The sequence below is a fragment of the Pleurodeles waltl genome, chromosome 6, assembly GCF_031143425.1.
Source record: "Pleurodeles waltl isolate 20211129_DDA chromosome 6, aPleWal1.hap1.20221129, whole genome shotgun sequence".
NCBI lineage: Eukaryota > Metazoa > Chordata > Amphibia > Caudata > Salamandridae > Pleurodeles > Pleurodeles waltl.
This window is the reverse complement of record NC_090445.1, coordinates 826,745,389-826,758,717: the sequence shown is the minus strand read 5'-3', so window position 1 is coordinate 826,758,717 and position 13,329 is coordinate 826,745,389. Positions and strand designations below refer to the sequence as shown.

The following is a 13,329-nucleotide window of genomic DNA, read 5'->3' as shown; positions in this document are numbered from 1 at the left end:
ATATGGCATAAGGGACTCATAAATGAGGCACATAGTTTTTTGTTCTTAATCCTGGCCAACTCCTTCATGTGTGGGTTTGTTTAATTAATGTATTAGAAACACCGCCAATATTGCTTTATAGAATATAGGGTCGTAGCATGAACAGTATGGCGTCTGTGCCGAAATTGCTTTCCATATCTGTTTGCAGAGGTGTGTACGTTTTTGTGATTATTGCACAGCGTAGATGTGCAGATTACTTTTTTCGAGTTGATGCACATTTTATTAATTTGTTCCTAAATGAGAAAATGGCAAATACACATTGTGACATTTTTGCCATATTGTCACTTAAAAACTTCATAAAATATGCACTAACTGATGAAGAACGTAATCTTTGTACACACACAGAAACAATGGAACGGTCAGAAGATTTACTGTAAGCAAACCAACAAAACAAAATGTTTAACTTTACATATTACATAGTGTCCAGACGTAACTCATTGTGACTAAGCAGTCTATAAAAGAATAACTTAAATTACATTACAAGTGAGCTAGAAAAAAATACAGTAAAACATGAAAATAAACTTGAAATAAAATTATATTAATGCATGTGAAACTGTAAACGTGCAAGATGACAGTACAGAATAATATATATATATATATATGTATATATATAAATGTATATACACATTGTCAAACTATGTAAACATACAGTATGAGTATAAGGCTAACTTTCAAACACTCATTGGCAAAGTCAGTAGGTCTTGCATTAGCCACAAGCCTGTTTGGCTTTGTCAGTGCTTGTTTTGTTTTGTCATGGATTTTTTAAAAAGTATTGTTGCAGAAGCTGACGGGCCCTTATCAATAAATAAAAAAACGTGGCTATAGGCAAAAAATATATTTTGGCCTCAAATAGCTCACATTTCCATAATAGTCCTTGCACTTAAGCTAATTACCTTGTGTGGGGATGTGCTCCTTGTGCAAGGGCAGAATACCATCCCTCATAGTGAAGTTAGCCAATGGATGAAATTGTCTGACTCGTTGCTGTAGAGGGTGGAAGTAAAATGTGAATTGCACAATAGCAGACCATTGAATGAAGAGGGTTGGCTGGAAGCCCATAGAAGAACAAATATTATACATATCATTTTAGTTACATTTAAAAGTCTTGACTGAAGCCAAATCTTAAAATTCAATACCTAAACATGCCAGAAGAACACACTGATCCTTACTGTTGGGGAAAATAATGAATGACTCTCAGAATGCATTTTGCTATTGGGAGAAATGCCTATGGCTATCTGCAGTGCTAAAAAGCCTTTGGTGGAAGGTAGACAAGGCAGTCATCTAAAGCAGTGGTTCTTAACCTTTTGACTTCTGTGGACCCCCCACTGAGTCACTATTGGAAGCCAGGGTCTCTGTCCAAGCAGGCGTTTGATTTCAACCTCAGAGAAATACACAAAAGTACAGAAACAATTATACATCAAACAAATATATAAATTATATGTTCTGTAATTCACAAACACAAATATCAAACAATCGAAATTTTAATGGGAAGGGTGGAGCTTTTCAAAATGTACTTTTTTTAAAAAAAAGATGTGCTAGAGTTTAGCATATCACATTGTCTTCATTTTGCTCCTGATGCATCCCCTGTTTTTTTGTAGTAGATAGTAGTGCTTCAGTTAAGGCCAGCAATCGTGTATACCACTGATTGCTTTAATTTAGTTGCTTTCACGACTCAAGGTAAGGATACCAACCTAATTTCTTTGTCTCTAATTTCACATTCATTTACATTTACAGAGCATATTTTAAACGTTCCACTTTTGATTTTGCATTTTTATTTGTGTATACTTTATTAATCTGCTATTATTTCATTTACTGAACAGTCTTGGACTGCATTTATATGCGTCGCTGATCTTCAGGGGTCCGCATAACACAGGTTAAGAACCAATGTCCTAAAGAGCTCTCAAGTGTGAAAAGTCCTGTATTAAAAATAGCATTATGCACAACCCACTGAGGGCCAGCTATCAAAATACAGTATATGAAAAGAGTCCCCAAGGGTTATTGATTGCATACTTAAATCTACAACCCAGTAGAAACATAATTTCTGTGAGGAAAGGCTAACATAATATTCTTTGGCACTCCACTTTCAATGGGAGCTCTTTTAGAGTCAGGTGTGGTCTTAAATGTTCAACAGTTCATCCCAATCCAGCCTGGACACAGCCGTGCCATCAATTTTGGCTACAACCTAGTGATAAGAACGCCCTAGGGAAAATGAACAGATACTAAGGAGCCCCTGACAATGCAAATGTCTGGATGCCCAGTTATGTGAATTTTGATGTTCTTGAATCATCAGATTAGATATCTCACCAATCGGCTTTGGCAAACTTAGGCCCTCATTATGAACACGGCAGGAAAGACCGCACCGCCGGCGGTGGCGGTAACTACTGCCAACAGTCATGCGGTTTGAGCCGCCAAATAATGAAGCTCATGAAAAACAGGGAGCCTGAAAAACACTCACTGCCAGCAGAGGAGTGCCGACAACGACGGAATAGGTCGCCCACAGGCCGACGGAAAGGCACCACCCGCCCAACAAATAATGAAGCACTAGACCGCCGTCAGTTCCGGGGCGGGAACCACAGCCATGCAAAGCAAGACAGAAACAAACCAAATAAAAGGAAACACTCACCGGAGGCTCACACAACACGCCGAAGCAGACATGGAGAGAGAGTTGCAAATCATGCCAGTCCTGCTTTTCCCCATATACCTCCACGACCGAGACCGCCGATGAAGACGACGACGGTAAGTACCGCAACCTACTAAACAAGAGAAGAAAGGGCACAGTTACATACCCACCCACTCCACCCACCCCGCAACGCACCCACAACCCCTCACAACAGCACAAGCCATACACCTCAGAGCCAGAGGTACTTAACCGACACAAGTCAAATTAAACCTGCCCAAAGTACACACATGTGCACAACATCCCTCCCCCCCCCACACAACGAAATGAGTAACCACGGAGCCAGAGTGTACCAACAACAACACTGGCCACACAAACTTTATTAACGCTCCAGGAGCAAGAAAACGTCCACATTAGGCCAATGGCCAGTCCATAGCTAAAAGGCTGATGGGCCCAAATGGCCTCAACTTGACTCCCACATGTGCACATGGTCCTCCACCATAAAGGGGCATCAATGGGGCAGCCAGGCAACTCAGGGAACAGGGGCAGGTGGTGGCGGGGGTGGCAACTTACGTCTGGGGGTGGGCCTTGGGCTTACATTTGGGAGGTGGAGGGGGTTTGGTTTTTGTCTTGAAAGGTGGGGGAGCGGCCTTTGACTGGAGTACTGCAGATGTACCTGGGCCAGCACAGTGCCTCTTGCTCACAGGGGAAGGTGCACAGGAATGTGAAGGGCGGACAGAGGTGGACTCGGACGTGGGAGGAGTGGACAGGGCAAGGAGGTGGGCATGTTTAGGGACAAGACGGGGTGGGCCGGTGGGTTCAAAAGGTCTACACAGGATAGGAAAAGTTTCTTAGGGGCAATCGGGGAGGTAGAGGGAGTGGTCGTAACAGGTGTAGGTGTGCGTGACGTGGATGCAGGTGACTGTACAGTATGCTGAGGTGTGGTGGATGTGTGTTGGGTGGGTGTCTGGGAAAGTATGAGTGTCTTGGGAGGGGTGGGGTGAACACAGTGGGACAAGACAGGCTGCCAATGTAAATGGATGTTGTCTGGGTGTCTGCAGGTCTGGTGAGTGTGCTGCATGTGACAGTCAATGTTGTGGTGAGTGCAGGTGTGGTGTCTCGGGTGCATGGCTGGATGTCTGATGTTGTGGTGACTGCAATAATGGGGCCAGAAACAGTGAATGAAGGTGCAGTGCCTGTGAGTGTGCATGTATAGGTGACAGACAGAGAAGCGGGAGAGGTAGACACACTGGGGGAAGTGGATGTTGGTGTGTGTGCCTTTGTGTGTTGGCTGTATGTATGCCTGTGGGTGGTGGGAAGTGTGGTGCTTGTGTTTCTCTGTGTGCTTCTTGTGTGTTGAGGTGTGTGCATGGCTGTCAGAATGTGTGCTTGGGACGGGTGAAGGGAGTGGGGTGCTGGAAGGGGTGGAGGTGCTGGGAGGGGGGGACGGAAAGACCAGGAACACTGGCTGCCGTGAAAGAGGAGGCCAGAGTCTGAAAAGATCTCTGTAGGCCAGACACGGCACCGTGAATGCCATCCAGGTAGGAATTGGTCTGCTGCACCTGTGATGCTAGCCCCTGGATGGCATTGACAATGGTTGTCTGCCCTACAGAGATGGTCCTCAGGAGGTCAATAGCCTCCTCCGTGAGGGCAGCAGGTCTGACGGGGACAGGAGATGAGGTGCCTGGGGCGAAGGATACGCCCACCCTTCTGGGTGAGCGGGCACGGGCAACTGGGTGGGGAGCAACTGGGGGGGGGGGGGCGGTGATGGTATGGGGGGCGGCGGATGATGACAAAGAATGGGTGGGCCCACTAGGGTCCGCCACCATCAGGGAGCTCCCATTGAAGGAGGTGTCAGAATCACTCCATTCAGTGGTAGTTGCCGCCCCGTGGTATTTCCCTCGCCCTCCAATACACTGGTCACCTTGGCGTTGCTCGACTCTGCCTCCTTGGAACCGTGGGCCGCTGCATCTCCACTCGCCGGTGCCACTGCTCCCTCGCCAGATGATGCTGATGTACACGGACAACACAGGAAAACAGGGGTGGGGAGACAAAACAGGAAAGACATTTGTAAATAGCTGAATGGATGTACAAAACTGGTTCACACATACTCCCACCCAGCAAATATAACTATACTAATAGCTATGCCCCTGACTATTGGTCACAACCCTGGTATACATCCATCTCCAACATCACAGAAGGACCTGAAGAACCGCAAACCTGTCCCTTGTCATCTAACTGCCCATGGGGGCCACTATGCCAAATTACATCTGTCAGAGTCCCTGCCACTAGACAGCATACCTACTATAGCACCCTCAGACATCCATTAAAGAGGCATACAATTGTCTCTGTACTCACCCCCTTGTGTCTGCTGTGCAGCCTTTAAGCGCCCATCCAAGTCTGGATACGCCACTGCTAGAATGCGGCGCATAAAGGGGGTCAGAATAGTGACACAGAGGTCAGACAATGCCCATTTGATACAGCTGGCTATACGTCCCCTATGGGACGAACACTTAAAATAGCATTACAGCACCTCACACACGCAGTATGTCATGCATTCCACGGCTGTACAGTGTCAAATCATGCACACATGTTTACAGCCATCTACCGCCATTTCACACATCCATACACCCCAATCCGCCTGCTCACCTGTACCTCTGGTCGACCATAGAGTTTGGCGTACAGGGGTAGGACCCCGTCCACCAGCTTCTCCAGTTCCTCGGTGATGAAGGCCGGGGTCCTTCCCCTTTCCACTCGTGCCATTTCCAGGAACAGGGTCATGACACAGCAGCACACTCAGTGGAGTACTTGCATGCACGTAATCCAGAAGTCAAGTGAAGTTGGGGTGACGAGATAGCGTACGCTCTGCGGCGGTGTGCACTGTCACCGGCGATCATGATAGACCTATATTCCCATTGACAACCATGTTAACCGATGAATGGGTGCACAGCGGTGAACACCGCCTTGCTCGATTACGACAGCTGCTACCGGTATGAGGTCACTTCCACTGCTACATATCTGGATTACTGGGGGGGGCAGACATTTTGCACTCTGCTACGCAGTTATTAATTTCTCATTGGCCCCATGCAGGCCCTATGGACCCCATCACCCAAATGCATGGACAAAACAAAATTTACTCACCACAACAGTCCAGATGTATCAGTGAGGACATGTCACTCCAGTTTAACATCCTACACTTGTTTGCCAGCAGTAATGAATACTCAACATGTTGGGAAGATGAATATGGCCCTCATTACAACCCTGGCGGTCCAAGACCGCCAGGGCTGTTTTGGCTGAAGCACCGCCAACAGGCTGGCGGTGCTTCAGAGGGGATTACGACTGCGGCGGTAGCGCCGCGGTTGCACCGCCGGGGCCGGGGGTTTCGTGCCACATTTGCCCCGGTGCTGATAATCCGCCCCAGCGGATTACGAGTCCCCGTACCGCCAGCCTTTTCCTGGCGGTTTGAACCGCCAGGAAAAGGCTGGCGGTACGGGGAGTCGCGGGGCCCCATGCAGCTTTTCACTGTCTGCATAGCAGACAGTGAAAAGCGCGACAGGTGCAACTGCACCCGTCGCACGGCCGCAACACCGCCGGCTCCATTTGGAGCCGGCTCCCATGTTGGGGCCCACATCCCCGCTGGGCCGGCGGGGATGTCATAATGGGCACCGCGGGAGTGCGGCTGCATTGGCGGCCGCACATCGGTTACAACTTGGCGGGTGGCAGTTGCCGCCCGCCAATGTTGTAATGACCCCCTATGTGTCCCTCACATGTGTTTTCCACTCCTCCAAGGTACATACCCATGTGGCGAGGGAGGGCCCCATCGGTGTACAGACCACTTGTTGATTTGGAGACCATGGTGGAGCGTAACATCATAATCAATTACAGACTCACTCGTGCTACTATTCATGAACTTTCTGCATTACTGGATCCAGCACTGAGACCAGCTAATCGTAATCAGCATGCCATCCCGACTGAAGTGCAAGTGCCCTCTGCCCTCCATTTCCTGGCCAAGGGCTTATTTCAGGTGACAGTGGGCATGGGTGCAGGGTTCTCACAGCCAGTGTTCTGCCTCATACTGTCCGGATTCCTGAATGCATTTGTACGACATCTGCAGTCATATGTGAGGTTTCCCCAAAGTGCTGAACTCCCTGCCATCAAGCCAGAATTTTATGCCTTTGCCAACATCCCTCATGTGATTGGTGCCATCCATGGCACCCACATAACTCTCATCCCCCCAAGAGTAAGTGAACAGGTGTACAGAAACAGGAAGAACTTTCACTCTATGAACATTCAATTGGTGTGTACTGCTGACCAGTACATCTCACATGTGAATGCCATGTTCCCCGGATCAGCCCATGATCCCTTTGTGCTGAGGAACAGCAGTGTGCCACACATGATGGAACAACTACAAGGGGACAGAGGATGGATCATAGGTAAGTGTGTCTGACATATTTTCTACACATAGCTGACAGCCAGCCTGTCTGCAACTGAGGGCTGTTAGTCACAGTCCTGTTTTGCCCACTTTCTGCATGTGATTCTGGCTACCCCAACATGCATTGGCTCCTGACACCAGTGAGGAATCCTAGGACAACTGCAGAGAGGAATTACAATGAGGCCCATGGATGTACTAGGAGCGTGATAGAGCGCACTATAGGTCTCCTGAAGGCTAGATTCTGTTGCATCCATATTTCTGGGGGATCCCTGGCCTATGGCCCTGAAAAGGTCTGCAGAATAGTGGTGGCCTGCTGCATGCTGCTCAGTGTGGCTGTGAGGAACTCTATTCCCCTCTTGGAGGATGAGGGTGCTGTATATCCAGACCAGCTTCCTCTAAGAGGGGATGAGAGTGATGGTGATGATGAAGAGGGGGAAGATGTACACTCCAGAAACCAACTGATCCAACTATACTTCCAGTGACTAAGATGTACTATTTGCTGTTGTTGTTGTCTGTGCTGCATACTGTCTGTATGACTTATCCCCTATGTGGATGTTGGGTCAATAGACATTTTCACTGTAACAAGGTTTGCATGTGACATGATGAACAATGTGTTAGACATTTCTGTTAACACCGCCCCATGTTGTGCGTGGGGTGCCATTCCTGCAATAAAGGTATGATTATATGATTACAATGACAGTTGCATGCAGTTCGATTTGATTCAACATACTTACAGGGGACATTGACATTGGTGTACATGTGTTTTATTCGGTGTCAGGGATGCCAGGGTGTTCTTTACAGTGATGAGAGTGGGCTGCTGGTGGATGTCCATACTGGCTACATGGTCTCAGCGATTGTTGGCAGTGGTACTATGTCCATACATGTTTTTGAGTTAATATTGCACGGTGGGGATGGCGGTTGAGTGGCACACTTAGGGGACAGTTCGTGTCACAGTCACTTCTTCGAGGGTGCCTTGGTCTTGGCAGGTTTTCCTGTGCCATATCTGGGCCTGAGGGACCGTTTGGGTGCCTGGTGTTGGCCTGTACGGGTGGAGGCTGGTCTTCTGTGTGTCCTTAGATTGGGGCACCAGTCCAGTTGCTGCTGCTGCTGTTGATGGCTGGTCTGTATCTTGGTCTGTGGTAGGGGATTCCTGGTCTGTGGGGGTCTCAGGCTGGGTTGGGAAGTGGTGCAGCAGCGCCCCTGAAATAGTGGCCATGGTGGCATTGAGCTGTTTCCACTGCTCCATGGCCTCCTGGTGGTGTGCTATGTGCAGCTTTGATTCAGCTCCAGGGTGGCCACGATCTGGCCCATCCTGTCCTGGGTATGGTGGTATGGTCCCAGGACCTCAGAGATGACCTCCTGGGCGGCAACATCCATCCTTTAGCCTCCCCTCGGGCCACTGTTGCCCTTCCACTGGGCCTAGCCCCCTGTGCCTGTGTCCCCTGCACAGGTCTGGCGGTGCCACTTGTACTGGGGCCATCGTCTTCCTGCCTGTTGGTAGGTGGTGACTGTGGCCTCTGTCCTTGTTTTCCACCAGTCTGTGGCCTGGATACACAGGTGTGGGGCCGGTTGCCCAGAGCTGATGTTGGTGGCTGGGTAGTAGGGGTGTCAGTGGTGTCCTGGGTGGGGCTGCTGGATGGTGACAGCCCAGGACTGTGTGAAGGGCCAGGGTATTCCTCACTGTCCAGAGTTCACTCTCCAGTGTCCTGAGTGGTGCCTCTGTCTCCATGTGGGCCACTGCCGCTCCTTGTCCTGTCAGTCAGGGTGGTGGTGCCTGTTGGGGGGAATGGACATGTATGTTACAATTGCAAAATCGGATGGGGTGCACAGGGCAGGCCTATTTCGTGCAGAGCTCCCACTGGTGGGCCATGCAGGGTGCTTTTGTGAGGTTGCCATTGCATTTTGCTTGGGATGTGGAGGTGCATTGTGGGTGGTGTAGTACCACTGTGATGCCTTCCAGGGGTGGGTGGCTGGCTGTGCACATGGGGAGGGATGTGGGCCTTTTGGTGGGTTTGTGGAAAGAGCCAGTTGCCGGGAGATGAAGCACTGAGAGTGCCTACACAGCAGGGGGTATTACTGTGGTGCAACGGATAGCAGGTAGCAGATCAGGCTCCATTTGTGCACACAGTTCTGTGGTTGTGGCCATGCCCACAAACCCACTTACAGGTCCTGGCAGTGGCTGGTGGTAGGAATATTTTTGGCGGAATCTGTTTTTTGCATCGGGTTTCTGTTCACTGTCGCCACGGCGGGAGACGGTGTTTACCACCATGTTCATAATGACCCCTTAAATGTTTAATTCACCAGAGACCATATGGCAAGATCACAGTAGTTCCACTTGAGAATATAAGTCACTGCAATTATATGGTCCTTGTTTATGGAGTGATTTTTAGAGTAACTGCAAGGTAATGGTGACAGTATTTCCAAACAAAACGTCTAAGTCAAGTGTAATTACTTTGAGACAGACATGCAGGATTTTGCAATTGCTATGAGGGTTAGACGCTAGTTTTAGGTTGTAATATAAACCCAAAGCGATGCAGGTTTATACAGGCAGCTACTAACAACAAGAATAATGAATACCGTAAGAAAACCTAGAAATCCTTAACTGCATCTTGCATGATATAGGATTTTGGATAGGGGATGTGAATTACAGCCGCACTGCAAGTCTGATATTGAATGTGAGACCCAGAAACAGCAGCAAGTGTTTCATTAGAACACCAGAACACTGACACAAAAATTGAAATAAATAAGCCATTGTTGGAAACTGATTGACTAACGGTGAAGCTTTTGGTCCTGGGGTTCTCTCCCAATGGTTGACAGCTCTGCAGTTTATTGATTCTGTAAATGCACAGACATTTGAAGTAGTTCAGCTACAATGAATTCCCCATGCCTGTACCCGCTCAACAGAGCACACACTGCCTATCAATGAAATCAAAACATGTAGTTGCTTTCTCAGAAGCCCAACTTGTGGTGAGTGTACACTAGAAATACTGCGGATCCCTAAATACGCCAAAGTACTTTATTTATACAGTGATCTCTGCCTTGTTATCAAACAATTCTTCTACATAATCATTCTTCATTTTGCTACTGGTTCCAAATTGGTACATGCAAACAGTGTATTCTGGCATACAGAAATTTATAGCAGAGAAAACATTTAAAGTTAAAGTTGGTAAACAAATCTGTTTATTCATTTGTTTTATTAAGCACTAGCTTGTGACATATTGCCGCTCTCAAGAATAGATCACAGTTGCTGATGAATACCTGTTCCTATCCTTCTGTTGGATCATCAGTTGATTGGTTGTTCTTCAATGTAGATCTTTCAGCTTCTATTTCTGGTGAAGTGGGACTCCAAAGATAATGGCACTACTGCTGGTGAAGCATGAAAGTCTTGAAGGATTAATGCACTGTTGTGAAGGCTTTTTTGGAAGGCTTGTTTTCATGTTGCCAGATTAGGTGTATTCCTAAGGTTTAGACCTTGAGCATTAAAGAGATAAGTTCCTGTAATGTGGAGTGACTTCTCAACAGGAGACAGTTGGTTACATTTGGTTTGAATGAGTTAGGCTGAGATTTGTTCTAAAGCTCGGGAAATATAACGAAAGATATTTTGGGTCAGACCTCTTTCCCTCAGAGATTTAACAACTGCAGAGAATTTTATCTTTATTCCCTGTGCGACTGTAAGCAAGTGCAGTTCTTTCAGGGCCAGTGTAATGTGAGATATTTTCCCTTGGCTTAGACTGAGTCTCCCTGCTTAGTTTTGCCTTCCCTGGGTGTTCAGAGTCTCTTTATGTAGTGCTCTGATGTTAACCACAATACTGTTGTTCAATCTCTATAATACATAGGCTCATGTCACTTAAATTCTTTGTAGCAGCTGTACCATTGGGAGGATCCTTCTGAGCAGTTTAGGATAAAAATGTGTGTTTTTGGTTATCAATGTGATATGATGACCAAATGAATACGAATCAACAGAATCTAAAGTTTTTAACTGTTTGGTAGAAGGTGGCATAACACCTGATTCCACTTTGAGCTGAAAGGCAGGGTGTTATATGAAGAATCTCCAGAACCCTCTTCAGCAGCGGTAGTTATCCTCTTCTGCACAGGTAGTCTTTCATGTAAAAATGCATCGCTGCTTCTGGGTTTAAAACTTGTTCATTTTTTCATGCAACTTGTTCCTGCCTCCTTCCTCTACTTCTCCCCCCCAATTTCCTCTGTCTTCCAGTTACATCTTTTTTTTCTTATTTCACGTTCTTGCAGCCTCCAAAGCGAGTACATTATTTCTTGGTAATTCTAATTAATTTGGGCTCTCACTCTAAGTCTTCCAAGCCCAGTCATTACCATCACGTTCAAATTGCTTGTGGTCAAATAGTTCTACTGCTCCTAGTCTCTCATGGGTAAACTGTAGCCGACCAGGTCTCTTCAACTAGCTTTGATTTCCTCTTGAACATTTTCTTTTCTTGTTCCAAGTTAGCTTTTCAAGTGCTAGGAATTTCCACAATTTAGGGAACCAGAATAGTATACTCAAGGATCTTTTTTTTTCCAATGTAGCACAATAAAAAACTTTGCATCCTCCATCTTTTGCGTAAATGACACCCAATGAGTGACATGTTCCTGGTCCTTATCCTCACTCCATAGAACCTGTAGTACCAATCCTGTGGGATAAGATATTGCAGAATATCCTTAGTATGAATTATAATCTATTTCCAATGTGTCATCAATCTGCGACAGCCCCAGCATACATGCAAGTCATCTCTTCTCTACATCTTCAACATTTATTTTTACCCTCTGGATAGATATGATGTAGTCTGGCTGCATGAAATAGAATGTCCTAGGTTTTCTTTCTAGATGATATGGCTCTGTGGTGCTTGGAAACTCTCTCCATACTCCTCCCCCATTCCTTATCAGTAATTTGTATCTGTTGCATTGCTCCCTAATTTGTTTGATATTTCGATCATTTCTTAGTTTGGTCTATCCCCCACTATTTTAAAAATGCCTGATACAATGCCCCTGGATGTAGTGTGTTGTTAAATATTTATCCATCGGGGTAAACCTATTGTGGTTGCTTCCTTAATGAAATAAAGACTTCTAGTTGTGTATTCATTACCTTGGTATTTCCCCCCAGGTGTCAGACTGGATCCGGAGAATTTTTCTTTGAGCAATACCTTTGCATGCCGTTGGCTGGTGTTGATTGACTCCGCGGGCCTCGTTGGAGTTGTAGTCGCCGTGATGACGTTGGGAGTAGTACATAGATGCCGCCTCAGCGCACTGACGTCAGTTCTTTTCTTTCTACGCCATGCGCTGATCCGGAGAGAGCTACCCTAGGTCAATTTTGACCGGCTTCGACTCTTTTGTCAAGTTTTTTGTCAAGTTTTTGGAGCGTCGAGGATGTCCTCAAAGACCGGCTTCAAACATTACGAGGACTGTCACTGCATGATGTTGGTGACAGATCCGATTCGGGTCTGTTTGTGGTGCTTGGAGTGCGACCACGACCCGAAGTCGTGCTCTTAGTGCCGTGCCATATACCTGAAGGCCTTGATGCAGGAATCCCTCAAGCTCATGGTGGCCGGGCGCTTGACTCCACCTAGGTCCCGGTCTCGCTCGAGAGGAAGGTCTTGAGACCGGTCGCGGAGCCACCACCACTTGTCTTCCTCGAAGTCTTCAGGTCAAGGTAAGAAGTCGAAGAAATCTTGTCATCCTTCGACTTCCCCCGTCGCTCTGCTGATGCGACGCGTGAGGAGTGTTGATGCTCAAGGCCTCTGTCTTTGGAGCCTGCTTTTGGGTCCGCTTCACTCCTCCCCGAATTTCCGAGAGCCGGGACGACCACTGCCCAATTAAAGGAATTCTGTGAGGCCAAGCACCTCTTTTTTGGGCAGTCTGACCCCACTATGGCGTCTTGGGGCCCAAGGGGTTTGGTTGGAGAGCCTTCGGGATCCGTGCCGGCGGCTCCGGCCACCGAAGTCCTTTCTGGATCAGCTATTGTATCCGCACCAACGCCGGTCATACCATTGAGACCTTCCCCAGCGCTGGTTTGATTGTCGACCATCCCAATGTCGGTGGTGCCCACCATTGACATCGACCCAATCCTGATCCCTGACGACTCGAAGTTGGAACGGCGTCGGCCAACTTTCTTTTTTTTTCAATGGGGCCTACTTACCCCGGTTTGGATTCTGACGCTTATTCTTATGGGTTCGAATTTGAGGAAGGATTGGAGGGGTCCCTGGACCCTTCTGAATACCAGGATGACCCTAATATG

General features: G+C 47.5%; 1 protein-coding gene across 2 annotated transcripts in view; it reads left to right on the top strand.

Annotated features, from left to right (window-relative positions):
* The window catches only part of AS3MT (arsenite methyltransferase), a 383,350-nt gene that overhangs the window by 141,932 nt on the left and 228,089 nt on the right, over positions 1 to 13,329 (top strand). The gene's annotated exons all lie outside the window — the stretch shown is intronic.